General features: G+C 50.0%; 1 protein-coding gene across 1 annotated transcript in view; it reads left to right on the top strand.

The window, feature by feature from the left end:
• Positions 1-2,034: 2,034 nt before the first annotated feature.
• The window catches only part of HDAC4 (histone deacetylase 4), a 190,295-nt gene continuing 176,667 nt past the window's right edge, over positions 2,035-15,662 (top strand). The window contains exon 1 of the mRNA XM_064660250.1: positions 2,035-2,156. The gene's annotated coding sequence lies outside the window, so the exon portion shown is untranslated. The remainder of the gene's footprint in view (positions 2,157-15,662) is intronic.

The following is a 15,662-nucleotide window of genomic DNA, read 5'->3' as shown; positions in this document are numbered from 1 at the left end:
GACACTTAAAAATAATATAAAGATTATTTATACACACTTCCATCCATCTATCTGAGCACACAAGCTGGCCCTCAATACTGAGAGCAGAACAACCATGCGAGGAAACCTAAAACCTCACCAACCAAAGAACAACAAACAAGCCCACGAGCCCACAGGAGCTAAAAATGAAACAAAAGGGACTTCAGCTTTAGGTAGAAGCAGTGTTCTTAATGCCAGTGGTGTTCTCAGGTGGGTATCACAGGCAGAATAGCCCGAAATTTTGGGCTCCAGGGCAGGCCATGATGCCTGTAGGCTCGATCTTAGAATAATCAGAATGTAATGTTTGCAAGTTGACAGGAATAAATTAATCTCTTAAAAATAAAGTAAGATGGAAAGCTAAAGTTAAAGGGATGTTATTGTTGGTGGAACTGTCGGAGTCATTTTGACCTCTGCCAACACTAGGGTAGAGAATCCCAGAACATCCTGAGCTGGATGGGACCCACAGGGATCACAGAATCCCAGAACAGGTTTGAGTTGAAAGAGACCTTAAAGCTCATCTAATTCCAACAACCTGCCATGGGCAGGGACACCTTCACTAGACCAGGTTGCTCCAACCTGGCCTTGAGCACTTTTAGGGATGAGGAAATTATTGATAGATCATCCAGTCCGGCTCCTGGCCCTGCCCAGGACACCCCAACAATCCCACACTGTCCCTGAGGGCATTGTCCAAACACTCCTTGAGCTCTGGCAGCCTTGGGGCCATGCCCACTGCCCTGGGGAGCCCGTTCCCAGCATGAGGAAAAAAGCAACTGTAAGGGTCGGATCAATATTCCAAGGATTTTTATAAGGGTGGCCCTTTCAAACGAAAATGTCCCAAAAAAGTCAAAGGAAAAAGGAGCAGTGTTTCTATACTACCACATACATGCAAATTTTGAGGGAGGGACAGAGTTGTTAGTGATTCCCATCAGGTCCCAGAATTTATGTAAATCCAGATGGCTGAACGACACGAGTTCATTTTTTTTCTTTAAGGGAAATCTGGAAGTTTTAAAAACAATTTAGCAAGAGCCAATTAATCAAATGCAGCAGAAGCGGGCTGGGATGGCTGCCTACGAGCGGGAATGTCGTGGTTCAGCTTCTCTCAGGCGAGGATGGGAAGAAACTCCTCGGAAGCTTTAGTGGGAAGTCCCTCTTCCACTATCCCAGGTTGGTTGAGCAAAGCCTCATCCAACCTGGGCTTGGAGAATTCCAGGGATGGGGTATCTCTGGGAAAAGGAGACGAGTATTTAAAGCATCTCAGGTGGGATGTTCCCATGGGATCCCGTCTCACTTTCTCGCCCGAGTTGCTGAAATATTTTGCTTCCCATGACCTGGAATGTTTGAAGCAGGACTTGGGGGAGTTTCAGGCAGTGCATTAATCGAAGTTCAATGGGGTAACTCCTCAGAATACCAAAAAATCAGTTAAATGTTGAACTGTTGAAAGGAAAACAGAGGTAGAGGTAAGTGCAGGACAATTCCTTTTTATGTTTGTTTATTTATTTATTGACTCTTGGCAATTCAGGCAAAGATTTTGAACCATGCCCTGCCCCTTTTGCCTTTTTATCCCTCATTTCAGCAGTTCGCCGGTCTTATTGACAACGCTTGACGGATAAAACAAAACAGCCCTTCGGGATTGGGTGCGGAAAACCGGGTCAAGAAAAAAAAGTTTCCTGTTTGATTACGGCACTGTGTATCTAGCAGGGATTGTGCTTCGTGTGGGCTGCCGTCCCTCCGCGGGGTGCCAAGCCCCGTGCCGGGCTCCTCAGGGACGCGGATCCCGCTCCCATTCCCGGACCCCCGAGGGGCCGCGGGCGCAGCGCCAACATGGCGGACCCGGCCCGCCCCCCCGTTGCCATGGCGACGGGCCGCGCGCCACGGGGCGGAGCCGGGCGGGAGCGCGGGGCGGGGCCGGATTGGTTCCCTTCCCCCCGCTGGGCTATAAATAACCCGCGCGTCCTGATTGGCCGCGGCGCGAAAATGGTTGCGCCACGTGACTGCCCATCTGGGGGGGCGGTGGGGGGGGGGAAAAAATAAATTCCAAGATGGCGGGTCCCGTCACGGGCTGAGTCCGTCGGTGGCGCGCTCGGCGCCGGGGGGGGAGCCCACCGCCGCGCCGCTTCCCCGCCTCGTCCGCCGCACAGGTCAGTCCGCGGCGCCGCCGCCCCCAAGGCCGTACCGGCGCCGCCCGCGCCGCGGGCCCTTTAAGAGGCCGCGCGCGCTGCGCCGCGAGCCGCTCCCGGGGGCCGCGCACGCACTGTGGGGTCGGGGGAGGGGGCGAGGGGCGGGAGGAGGAGGTGACGGGCAGGTGGCGCAGCCAATCGGCGGCGGTGGCGGGCGGATTTGAGCTGCGCGGCCCCCCCAGCGTCGCGCGCTGATTGGGCGGCGCGGCGCCGGGGGGGGCGGGGCCCGCCGCGCGCCATCACCGCGGCGCGGGCGTGGCGCGCGGCGGCGGGCGGGGCGCGGCCGGGAGGGGGGCGTGACGGGCAGCGCCGTCACCCAATCATCGCGCGGGGCCCCGGTTTTTGTGAATGGGGAGGGCGGGGCCTGTTCGCAGGGGGCGGGGGCAGCGCCCGCGCCGGCCCCGCCCCTCCCGGGCGGCCGCGGCTCCGCCTCGTCCCCGGCGGCGGCGGCGGCGCTCGGTCCGTGCGGGGCTCGGTCCGTGCGGGGCTCGGCGGGGCGATGCGGGCGGCGGTGAGTGACCGGGAGCGACGGAGCGCGGGGGCCCGGCCCCGGGGGCGGCGGGGCGGGCGCGGCCCTGCGGCGGCGGCGGCGGGGGCGACGCCCGCGGCGGGGCCCTGCGGCGCCGAGCGGGCCGCGGCCCGGGGGTCAGTCCTTCCATCCCTGCCCCCCTCCCTACTCCTCCTCTTATCCCGGGAATAACGCGGGACTTGCGGAAAGTTTGCGCGCTCCCGCCGGGCCCGCGGCCTCGAACCCCCCTCCTTAAAAAAACCACCAAAAATGGCTTTTTCCTTGCGCCCGGGAGGATTAACACGGTGTTCGCTCCCCGCGAGCCCGGAGGTGGCAGTGACAGGTCCGAGGCCCAGGGCTGCAGCTTCATCTCCCAAAACTCACCTTTTGGGGTGAACCTGGGGGGGGCAAAATCACCCCAAACCTGCACGCCGGGCTAAATGAACCCCTAAGGAGGAGGTTTGAGGCTGGCGAGGAGCGGGGAGGGAGGTGCTGCCCGGCGGCCGCGTGTGGGTTTTGCTGCAGGGATTTATCAGGGAAGATGCTGCGCGATCCCGGCGCTCCCCGGAACGCTCCCCGCTCCCCAAATGTTGTTCCCGGAGCGTCCGCGGCCCTCTGGCAGCTCAGGGGTAAGCAGATGGATTTCCATAACAATCATTTGACGCTGGGCAGCGTCTGGAGGGAAGGGAACCTGCCCTTCGCTCAAAGCACTTGCGTAATTGTGTCGTGCGCCCGTTTGCTGATAGTGGAAGAGGTGCTTTTTTTTTTTGGTGGTTTTTTCGCTTGGCAGTAAGGCTGTTTCGGCGGATTCGCATCAATTAGGCTCCTCGCCGTCGCGTTCCAGCCTTGCCTCATATTCCAGGCTGCATTAGAGCTCTAAAAACGCTCCCGAGGAGTGGGGGATCGGTGTTGGAAAGGTGTGGGTGGATTCAGGGTGTGAAAATGGCTTGTTAAAATCTGCGATGGGGCGTGCGGCGGGATATCGGTGCTCTCGTTTCTTGCCCGTTTCTTGCCCGTTTCTTGCCCGTTTCTTGCCCGTTTCTTGCCCGTTTCTTGCCCGTTTCTTGCCCGTTTCTTGCCCGTTTCTTGCCCGTTTCTTGCCCGTTTCTTGCCCGTTTCTTGCCCGTTTCTTGCCCGTTTCTTGCCCGTTTCTTGCCCTTTGATCCCACCAGGCACCTCGTTGCCGTGCTCATTTCCCACAGTCGATTTGAGGCTGAAAAGATGGAGCAAGTATTATTTTGGCCCCAGGAACCACAGCGAATTTCACTCCTGAGGGAATAATCCCCCTGGCCAGTGCATTTTGATTTACTGGTATCATGGCCTGTCAATACATGGGACTCGTGCTGCACTCGCTGCCCTCAAAGTGCTTCTCCCGCTGCCAAAAGCTACCTGGAGTTAATTATCTGAATTGGGCTTTTTTTTTTTTTCTTCTTGTTGTTGTTGTAACGGCAACATTTTTAAAAGCTCGGGAGCTCTGAAGTTTATATAATAATCTGGTTCTTGGCAAGGCTCCGTGGTGGTTTTGTGTGTGTGTGTGTGTGTGATGCGGTCGCGGCGCTGAGTTTTAATCGTTTCTGATGTTTCCAGCACCACTGTTTGGAGTTCTGAGCCTAAAAAGCTGCAGCAGCCTCGCTGGGGAAGAGTTGAGGGCACTGGAATTAAGAAAGCTCAGCTGCTTGTATACAAATATACAGCAATTACGAGGCAACAAAGTTATTGCAGAACCCTGCCGTCACCATGGCAACACGCTCACTCAATTGCATTTGGAAATGTAAAATGCCACCCAGTTAGAAAGAGTAAGTTTTAGCGACTGCAGATTTTCTGGAGAAAGCGAAATGTGGAAGCTGCGGCTTTCCAGGATTCCGTGTTTTCCTTCGCCTCCCGGCACGTGCGTCCCGCGGATTCCCCTCGCTGATGATCAGCCCTGCCCTTGGTGGGCAGAACTCGGTGCAAAAAAAACGCAGCTAAATCTTTAAGATCTTAACTTTGCCACCCTCTAGTATTTTTTGGTTTTGCTTCAGGGCTTGGCTTTAGGAAGGGGAAAAGCATTTGGAAAATCACCTCGGAATACCAGAGGAATAGGTCGTTTGCTTAATGGGATCGGAGACAGGGAAGAAAAGCACTTAAAAAGCTTGTGTTCCTTGTATTCCTCCTAAACAGACTGTCCTAAAGTAGAGGAAAACTGGCAGGTGGGAGGGGAAGCAGTGAAGTTCTTGAGGAGCCCAGGGAGTGTCCAGTGAGGAGATGGCAGGTGGAGGATATCAAGATCCTGATGTGGGATGCAGGTGAACTCCTTAGTGGAGCTGAGTTTCACTTGTTACTTGTCTTTTGATGGTGAATCACTGGCAGAATGAAAAAAGGCCATATTGGACAGGGCTCGGAGCAACCTGGGCTGGTGGAAGGGGGATGGAACAAATGGGGTTTAAGGTCCCTTCCCACCCAAACCATTCCATGAGTCTCTGAAAATAGGAAAAGAAAGTAGTTTATCTCATAATCTTTGTGCTGGTGAAGATGCAACTCTGCTGAAAGGGTAAAACCAACATTGCAGTAAAACAAACAAACAAACAAGGTTAAAAAAACCCCACCAAAAGAGTAAAAACAAACATTAGGTTGTTGTTTTCTTTTTTGGTTTTTTTGGGGTTTTTTTTTTGAGGTAGGAGTGGTGTGTTTACAGACACCTGATGATGAACTCCTGAGGGAGTTACCTGGTAACAGGAGCTGGTAAGAGATGTTTCGGTGGGTGCAGATTGCTGGGGGGTTGTCTTGAAGAAATGTGGTTTGCCCAGATCCTTAGGGGCTTGAATTCCAAGCTACCTCCTGAACCCTTGGAGCATCTGGATTGGGATAGGTTTGCAGGTCCCATGGACCTGTGCTGGGTTAGGGAAGGTTTTGGATGGAAGCTTTGTCCAACCTGGCAGGTCGTTGTGCTTTCACCATGAGCAGTGGCCTTGTGGTTTGCCTTCTCCTCAAAAGCAGCAGCTTGAGCTCATGGGAATTCCAGCTCTTGTGCTTGTTTTTCTCTGCTCCTTCTGCCACAGAATCATGGGATAGTTTGGGTTGGAAGGGACCTTAAAGCTCATCTCATTCAAACCCCTGCTACAGGCAGGGACACCTTCCACTAGCCCAGGTTGCTCCAAGCCCTGTCCAACCTGGCCTTGGACACTTCCAGGGATGGGGCAGCCACAGCTTCTCTGGGCAACCTGTGCCAGGGCCTCACCGCATCACAGGGAAGGATTTTCTCGAGTGGAAGCCCAGGAGCTGCCTGTTCATAGCTGCTGGAAAGGTGGAGGTGAGTCTTCACCCTTCAGTCTCATGTTGAGCTGCAGGGGTGAGGAGCTGGACTTGTTAAAAATGAAGGTTAAAACTGCCCAGGAGTCCATGGGTTCAGGGTAGTTAGCCCTCTTAATCCCTCTTTGAAATGGTTTGTACTTTCTATGCAACAGGCCTTCCAAAGCCAGCCTAAGGTGTATCTGTGATCCTGAAACTTGGCCTCAAGATTAATGTGCGGCTTTCAAATCAGGGGAAGCCGCAAACTTTCTACACAGGAACAGTCCCAAACCAAGTGTTGAGACAAAAACTTGCCCCCAAATGCATAATATGTGATAGAATCAAATATTCTAGGCCAGTTTTCCTTCCTCTTCCACTATTCCATTGCCATGCCTGCCTTTGTAAGTTCAATGGGACTGGTTGTCCTCGTGTTTTCCCGAGCTCAGCCTGGATCTGTGTGGGTTAAGTGCTCTAAGTGTGTGCTGAAGTGATGCTCCCTTCAGGGCATAAAAACCTGAGTGCTCACTGCCCTGCTGTGCCAGCTGAATCTTGGGGTTAAAACAGTTCTTTAGCATCCTTTACAGTGATTGTGTCACACTCCTTGGTGTTGTGGATATTTGTATTTACTGGAAAGAAATACTCCTTGGCATTGTGTGTATATCTATATATATCTCTATGTATAATCTAAGGCCCTGAGCCCTTGGGACTGTATTTTTACTCCTCCTGCATCCATGGGTGAGCACACACAGTGATGTTACCAGAGGAATGGATTTGCTGAGTGGTATCTGTTGCTGGCCTGTTCCAAACAGCAAAGCTTGTCCCAAACCACAAGGAAATATTAATTGAACATGTTATTTGGCCACTGGTAATGACACTCATTAAATATTTGCCAAGTACTCTTGCTGGTTTCTTTGGTGGTGTCATCTCCTACTTCATTGCTCCAGTTATCCCATCGCTTTCCCGTGATCTTTTTCAATCCTGCTACCTGGTGTACAATGGTTTACATTTTATCAGAGTCCTGCTGGAATCCTTGGAATTAGTGCTTCTGTAAGAGCATGTTTTACTGGGCAGAGAAGGTGACAGGATGTGTCTTGCCACTGAATTCATAATTGCTTTTGAGTTTCGAGCCCACATCCCCCCTGGGTGGCTTCTCTTTCCCATTCCCTTTGCTCCCAGGATCCCCAGATCCAAGCACACCAATGCTCCAGAGCGGGTGGAAGGAACCTGGTTCTCCTCACTTGCGGAGCTCAGAGGGCTGAGGGCTAAAAAAGTCGTGCAAATATGTGTGTTTACCTCTCAATTTGAGCTGAGAAACAGCAGAAACACTAAAGCTTTAATACTTAGAAATATAGCAATGTTGCAAAATAGTGAAAAGGCGTGAATAGTCTTCTAAAAAATTAAAGTAAAAGCTGTGTGTGGTGGAGGGATCTCAGCATTGTGGTTCAGTTTAGGTTGTCTCATATATACATATAAATATATATATATATTTGAGTCCTTGGAGGAGGGAGCTCCTCAGAGCGCTCCAGCAACTGATGCCACTTGCATTTTGATTGTGTTCTGCACAAAGCCAAAGTGGGCCAGGTTTACTTTCTCCTGCAGTGGACTGTGTTGATAAGGCAATATATAACAGATGATTCATGAAGTGCTGCCTGTCATTGCCAGGGCTGCTTGAGCAGTGAGCAGATTTTGGGCAACGCTTCTTCACCGGAAAGATTTGGGCAGTTTAAACTGAGAGGAGGAGGAGGAGGAGGAGGAGGAGAGAAAAATCTGCACTGGATTTCTGGCTGTCTTAAAGGAGCTGCCTCACAGCATCCAGGAGAAACTGGGGAGAGGGAATGGGTGAAAAAAGAAGGGGGGTAGAAGAAGCAGGAAAGCACAAGGAGGTTGCATAATGATGTTGAAAAAGGGAACAATTAGGAAAAGGCTGTAAAATCTCTTGAAAAGCTTCGGTGGTTTTCCCTTTGTAGCTCCCTAAAAATTCAGGCCTTTTTTTTGTGGCGTTCGTTCCTGGCCGCCTCTTGATCAACTTTGGTTTTTTTGGTTCATTTTTCTATTAGGTGTTACTTCAGAAAAGTTTGATCAAAATCTGCTTCCAACTGCCATCTCCTAGTGCAGGGGAATTTGTGCTGGCTCGTGCTCATGGGCACACTCAGCCCTGTGCCCTCAGCAGTGCCTGACCCTTTGTTCCTCACATGAGAAGCATTTAACCCCCAAAAGTGACAATTTGAAAACTGGATCTTAGAACCAGCTAATTAGAACCCTCTTTTTCTAGTTTGATCAAGATTATGTTCTCTTAATTTTCCTTTTTTTTTTGTTTGGTTGGTTGGTTTTTTGTTTGTTTGTTTGGTTTTTGTTTGTTTGTTACTTTTTTGTTTGTTTTGTTGGAGGGGGGTGGTTTGTTTTTTGTTTAATGTGCGTTTAATAGCAACCCAGTTATTTTATTTATATACATAGATAGATATAGCTGCTGGCTGAGGAATTGTATTTTAAGGGGTTTATTTTTTGCCACCCTGGGATGAAATCATGTGTAGGGGCTGAGCATCTCTTTCTGGGTGCTGGCAGCAGAGCAGTGTGTTGTTTTAAATGTCTTTTTAAGCGTGTCACTCTTTCATCCCGGGGAGCACTGACATCCAGTTGAACTGAATTTCATGTATCTTTTATGAGCAGTGAACAATTCTGATATTTCACAAGCAGGAAATAATTCACTTTATTAATTTTTCGGGAGAACGGGGCCTTTAATGAGGTGTCTGTCAGTGAGACTTAATTACAGCTAATTTCTGTGAACATTAGTACACTGCGAGTCGCTCTGTGCAAAATGGGGTTTCATTTGTCATGGGCACGTGGTGGTGTTGGTTTGCTGATAGAATTTGCTTTAACTTGAGAAATAGCTGTTATTCATAACGGGGCTGTCACAGTCAGTTCCCATCCTTCTGCCGGCTGGATTTTCCCAATGTGCTCCAACAGCTTATGTTGCATTTGCTCGGAGAAATAATGTTCGACTTAATTCTGGGGTTGTGTTGACAAAACTTTTGCATCGTTCCAAGAAAAGGATCCACGTTGGGAGCCTGAAACAGGGAATTAATCCTGTTGTTGTGTGCTATTCCCAAGTATTCACAAAGGGAGTGTTGCTCACAGTATTAGGAAGGTTACATTTTTCCCCATAGGAGCTACACTTACCTGGTTCTTGTTTCTGTTAAAATCCTAAATACAGGTAGTTCTTCCAGAGAGCAAAAAAACCTGCCTTGCTGCAGGTTCCTGGAGAGTGGGAGGGATTTGTTTTTCTGCCCAAATAACCTGCACAAAGGTGAAGAAAAATTGCATTATTCACGCCTTTAAAACGACGAGGATTCCGAAAACTGGAACACTCTGGGAGTTTTAGCCTTGGGAGCTAAAACAGGACAGGGAGGAGGGAGAAAGTCTCTACCCTGGAACACGGCAGGTGTTTGTGGACACTGGCTGAGTTGGAAGGAGATGGGATGGGGTGGACAGTGGGATGTTGGCCTTTGAACGCAGTGGCTCCAACTGCAAACCAGTAGGGATGTAAAGATTATTGAATTCCCGTGGATCATTGGAAGAGGAAGAGCTGTGGTGCAAACTGTGAGGCAAGAGGGCCTCTCCTGGAAGGAGAATTTGTAGATAAAACTGAGCTTTCCTGCAGGCAGGATTATATTTTACAGCACTGCAGATGTGGAACTCATTTCATCCCAGGAAAAGAGTCCCTTCTCCAGCCAGCAGAGGTAGAATTCAAATAAAATTGCTGTCCCTGGTGCTGTGGGTGAGTCAGGAGGGAACCTCAGAGTCTCACTGGGACCAATGTTGCAGGACTCTGCCACGGAGCTTGGCCTCTTCCTGTCCTCCTGGGAAGCCTGGCTTGTTCCCTTGGGCCATTTGGGGGAAAAGGGAGCACACACGTATCTTGGAATATCTCAGAAGATATGGAGACATGTTTCTTGCAGAGGGGATGAAGGCTGGCACCTCTTCTAAAGCTGGAGAGGGCAGGAACTCATTGAGGTGCCTCGTGCTGCCTTCCCAAGGAGCTGGTGCAGTCTGAGTGTGGTTTGTGCCGCTGGAGCATCGTCAGGGGCGGGGAAAGAAATGGCCCTCACAGTGCTGGGTTAATATCTGGACTCCTGGAGGCCTTTTCCAACCTCAGTGATTCCATGGATGCTGGCAGGGTCTCTGTGGGGTTGTTGTGAGGCACAGCCCTTCCTCGCTCCCCAGGGAGCCTGGTCTGCCACTGCAGTTCCTGCTGTAGGACAACAAACCAGCCCCTGGGTTCTGTGCCCTCGGCTCTGCTGGGGGTGGGAATTGCTGCTCAGACTGAGTTCTCCACGTTTGCTCAGCACTGTGCTGGAGCAAGGCCCGGGTGTTTGGTTGTGAGAATGCTCAAAACTCTGTGCCTTGTCCTTGTTCTGTGCTGAAGAGGAGGGGAACGCAAGGCGAAGAGGCCACGCAGTCAGGAGTGTTGGAATCTGGTGCTGGATGTCCTGCTGGGTAACCAGTCCTTCCAGTGGGCTGGACAGCAGTACCATGAGCTGCTGTTGCTTTTCAGTTCTTCCTCACTACTTGGCGTACAGGAACCTCCCAAAATAAATGACTCTCTATCAGGATCATGTTGTGCATTTCTCCCACCCAGCACTGATCTTCTGGTTGAATTTAATAGCAATGCTTTGGTTGGGAGAAAAATGTACTTTACTTACTTACTTCCACAACTGTCCCCTGCTGTCAGGTGCTGGTTGGAGGCACTGGAGTCAGGGCTGTCTCTTGCAGGATTTTTAACCTGGGAGCACGACAAAGGAGGAGGGAGAGGACTGGAAACGAGTGTTTATTCTGATTGCAGGTGGTAGGTGTTGGATGCTTTGCTGGGGGCTGTGTTTGCCTGTCTCTGTCAGGCTTTGCCTCGTCCTGTTTGTTCATCCCTGCGGCCTCATCTGCTCCCTGCGCCTCGGACGGGCTTAATCACAACAGGGAAGGAAATATTTCCAACTGGGGAAAACACCTCCTGCCTGAAGCTTTGCAAACACTTGTTTTGGAGAAAGGGAATCAAGAGTTTTTGTGTTACGAATTATCAAACCTGTGGGAGAACTTCTGGACCAGAGGACAGAAAAGCTTCTACTGATGTGATTTCAGGGCAAAGTGTAGCTCTGATTTTGGTGCTCTGTACCTTGGAGAAGATGGCCTTGGCATTGAAATATTGTTCATGAGGACATACTGGAAATGGTTCAAAACAGAAAAGACTTTTACTGTGTGATTTTTGGGGTGCCTTTACTCAGATTACACGGTCTCTTCACCTCTGTATCTGGGTATCTTTGGCTGCTGTTTCCTGCACTAGGTTGTGCTTTGTGAACAGATAAAAGTGGTGGTGGTACCTGGTGGATCTGATTCTGTAGTTCTGTTATTCTATAATTGCTCTGAAAGCAGCCAACCATCACAAAAAATAGGCAAGTATTGGAATTTGTAATCAGAAAACCACCTCTGACCCCAGTTAAGCTGGTGATACAGCTGGGTAGGAGCCTCGCTTTGGATATTTGGGCTCTTGTCCTTGGCTGTATTGGTGGTTCAGGGCCTGATCCAGCCCTGGGGAAGCCAGCTGGGATCTCCCCTTTGACTGCAGCTGGCTGTGAGTGGGGACCCCAAACTGCCAACATTCCTGTGGAGCCGCAGGGGGGAAGCTCTGGGCTCTCCTGGGCCAGCACAGCTCTGGGTCTGGACATTTAGGTTGGACACAAGGAAGAATTCCTTCCCTGAAAGGGTGGGCAGGCATTGGAAGGTGTTCAGGGAGTGGCTGGACGTGGCACTCAGTGCTCCAAGGTTGGACTCCATGATCTTGGAGGTCTTTTCCAACCTCAATGATTCCGGGATTCTTGTCTGGTTCCTGGCACTGCAAGTGTGAAAATCAGGGTGTGCTGGTTTGGGGGATCAGATCCTTCTCCGTGCAGCTGCACGTGGAGCTGGGAGAACATTGCAGCAAGTGCCCAGGGGACAGCCCTGGGTGACAGGCACGGAGTCCCACCAGCATTCTGTGACCACCAAACTTGGGTGTCCTTCTGTCCACTGACAGTGTTAGAAATCACACTGAATCCCGTTTGGCACTGAAAGTGTGCTGCTTCTGGGCTTTGCTATAAAAAAGCTGGTCTAAAAATAAACTGCTGTGCAGGGATGCTGGAAGCAGGGGAGCAAAGGGAGGACTTGTGCAGGGAACAGAAGGCCTGGCTGACTGCAGGGATGGGATTGCAGAGCAGCAGCGGGGCCAAGGCAGGAGAGTTCTGTACAAGGTAATAATTCCCTGTGGTAGTAAGAGGAGGAGGAAGTAAGGAAGCTGAGGCTGGGAGATAGACATTGAACTCTTCCGTCGGGCCGCCCCATTTCAAAGGGAACGTGCCATAAAAGCCCAAATAGCAGTTGGGTGAGGAACGTGACACGTCAGATATGGAATCCCGGAGTGTAACAGCTCAGCCAGGCTGTGCAGGCCCTGTTAGAAATGGGAGTTTGGACTGCACAGACAGCACAAAAAACCCCATTCCTGTTTAATTAGGTGTTTACCTCGCTTAAAGTGGCCCCAGAGCCGAGCGAGTTGAGCGGTAGCTGCTGGAAGTGAGAACATCTCCTTGCACGAGGTTATCCCCCTCCTTGGGACAAGGATATCCAGTTATTGTACACTTGCCATTCCTCAGGCTTCCCAAGTGCCATTATGAATGACATTCCCCACATTCTTTCCTTAGCTGGAAGGAGCTGATGCAGCTGGGATGTTGGAGGCAGCTGGAAGCTGAGAGATAACCTAACAGAGCCTGAGCTTTCCCTTCCTTCTCCCAAGGGTATTCCCAGTGTGGAATCTCCCAATCCAAGGAGTTTGACATGGACATCTGAGCCTCCTTGCTGCCTTTTTGCTCCAGGAAGAAAAATCTTCAGTGTCTGCATTCACTAGAGGAACATCTAAGAGGAGCAAGTTAGACTATATTTAAATAAATAAAAAAAAAAGGCAGCGCATTCTTGGCAATAATTTCGACTTTTGCTGTAAACTGTCTACATTCCCTGGGGGATGAGGTCTCCTTTCGTGAAAATCTGTTCTGGGTTCAGTGTGTTTGACAGTTTCTCTGTGTGAGTACCTTGAGGTTTTCCTTGTGGTGGGGTGAATGAGCACAATAGTGTGTGGGAGCTTCTGAGTGCTCAGCTTGGGGGTTTAATTCTCTTTTTTTTTCTTTTAAATATCAAAAGCCCCCCTTAAGGATCCTGGGGACTGATGAGGTTTGTGTTCCAGCATTGCAACACAAGGTGTTCTCTGTTTCAGACTGTAAATATTTATCTCTTGTCAAAGCAGAGCAGTTACTATTGGGAACTGATCTGGCACGAAGAAAGGTTTTCCTTAAGGAATTTGTTTCCTTTTATTTACAGTGTTATCGTATATTTAAATTCCAGGGCCTCAGCATATAGCTCTGAGGCTCCTTCTTAGCCCTGGCAAGGAAAATGGGAATTATCGCAGGCACAGAATCCGGATAAGGGAATTCTGAGCATATGCTGGAGCCAACCAACAAGTGTGGGTGTCAAATTGAGGCAACCAGAGGCAAAGGTCCTGGGGTTTTCCTCCCAGTGCTTGTGCTTGGGATGGAAGGAGCAGGGATTGAGCACAGGTGAGCTCTGAGCACAGGTGTTGGCATTTTCCAATTGCTGGGCTTTTCCCTTTTCCCGAGGCTCTTCTCTCCCAGCCCCTCCCTATGTCTCCATTTAGCTCCTCAGGAGCTGCAGCCCTGGGAGTTTTCCCGAGGATCCCTTGTTAAGTTGCTCTCTGTTGTGTTCACCACAGGTGTGGGGCTGCTTTCCTGCCCATGCTAGTTCCTGCAGTCTTCCTGCTCCTGGAGAGCTGGAACCTGCTTTAATCCCTCTGCAGTGCTGGGCAAATCATTCCTGTTGTGTTGTGCCGTCAGTGGGAGGCTTGTTCAGCCTGGAAAGGTCTGAGCTTTATTTTTTACATCTTTCCAGTTTTTGTCCACACTCGTTTTTTGATGCTGGCAATTGCTTGAAGTTCTCAGTGCTCTTCCTGGTGTACCGAAATCTCAGAAGAGGATCCAAGGGGGCCAGGTTGGAGGACTGGTTTTCTTCTACTAGGAAAGGTTGGAGTACTGGTTTTCCTCTATTAGGGAACAGGCTCATTGACTGGAATAAGTTGCTGAAGCTGAGTTCAGTCCTTGCCATAGCAGGGAAGAGCTTAGAAATGTGCAAAACATGTGGCTCAGACTGTACCCGGAGCTGGCCTTTGAGCTCGTGTTGCTGATTCAGAGGTGGTAGGCAGATAAAATGAAGTGAAAATAAGCAATCCTTTCTTTGCCTGTGGTGTTTTAATGTATATATATTTATTTCACATGTCTGTACTTCCTGTAGATGAAAAGAAATCCTGTATATATTTCGTTTTTTCCTATTTCTGCTTGTCGGGTCTCTCCAAACTCCAGGGAAAACAAATGGATGTCCAAGTAATGCCTTTATTATCTCCAGAGTTTGTCATCCCCTATCAGGCCACATCAACTGCAGTTCCTGCTCTGGAATCTCAGGAATACCTGGTCAATGCAGCCTTTATTTTGTCTTCTCTGACATCTCGTGTGAAATTTGCTGTTGGTGGCTTTGGGGCAGCAAGGCCTCGGCTGGCTTGGGGAAGGGTTTGTAATTGGTGATGGAGGCAGCTTTGTCAGGGTGCTTTATGGCTTTGAGTAAGGTTTTTAATAGACAGATTAGACAACTAACAGGTAAATGTCCAGAGTTATTCACACATACTGGGTTAGTCAAAGTGGAGACTTTTTGAATGGAGAGCTTTGTTCAGGATTTCCTTGAATGAGAAGTAAAGCTGTGCTGGTGAAAGGGAACTGTTCTGTCTAGATCCGTGCTGGGCTTATCTCTCTTGTTTAATGTGATATATTTTAGCAGAACCAAAGTTGGTTTGAGCGTTACTGGCAGGAATGGTGCCTATTTGCATATTTACTGGCTTCTGTGCTTCTGGATGTGTCAGCAGCCTCTGCTCCTTCTCACTCAATCTTATCTCCCCGTTCCATTTCAGGAAAATATTCCTGCAATCTCCTTCCCCCGCCCCAGCCTAGGAGTGTGCTTTGAGGTAACAGGGGTTGTGTTTTCCTTCAGGAGGGGACTGTGCTGTTGGCTGGAGGTGGCTGCAGGCGTTGGCTGTCAGGCCATTTTTCTTCCCTGCCATAAAATAACTTATTAATCACTACGTTCATGGAATCACAGAATCATTTAGGTTGGAAAAGTTCTTTAAGATCATTGAGTCCCAACTGTTCCTCCAGCGCTGCCAGTTCCACCACTAACCCGTGTCCCCAAGTGCCACATCTGCACAGCTTTAAATCCCTCCCAGGGATGAGGACTCCACCACTGCCCAGCCCTTTCCATGAAGAAATATTCCCCAATATCCAACCTAAACCTCCCCTGCACAACTTGAGGCTCTTTCCTGCAGTCCTGTCACTGGGAGAACAGACTGACCCCTGCCTCACTCCAACCCCCTTACAAAGCACAAGATGTACCCAGATTAACACTTCCATTCAAAATCTTTGTTGTTTTTGTCTTGTATTCCTTCCTGTCCATATATTTTGGAGTATTCCAAGTGGCAGGTGATACAGTGAAAGGAGATCTTGCACAGCATAGCTTTGGTGACTAATGGCAGCTTATCTTGAAAGCCAAGCAATTGCTCCTGG

Source organism: Pseudopipra pipra, chromosome 7 (assembly GCF_036250125.1).
Source record: "Pseudopipra pipra isolate bDixPip1 chromosome 7, bDixPip1.hap1, whole genome shotgun sequence".
In the NCBI taxonomy this organism is placed as follows: domain Eukaryota; kingdom Metazoa; phylum Chordata; class Aves; order Passeriformes; family Pipridae; genus Pseudopipra; species Pseudopipra pipra.
The sequence above is the reverse complement of the archived record's forward strand: the minus strand, read 5'-3'. Positions and strand labels throughout refer to the sequence as shown.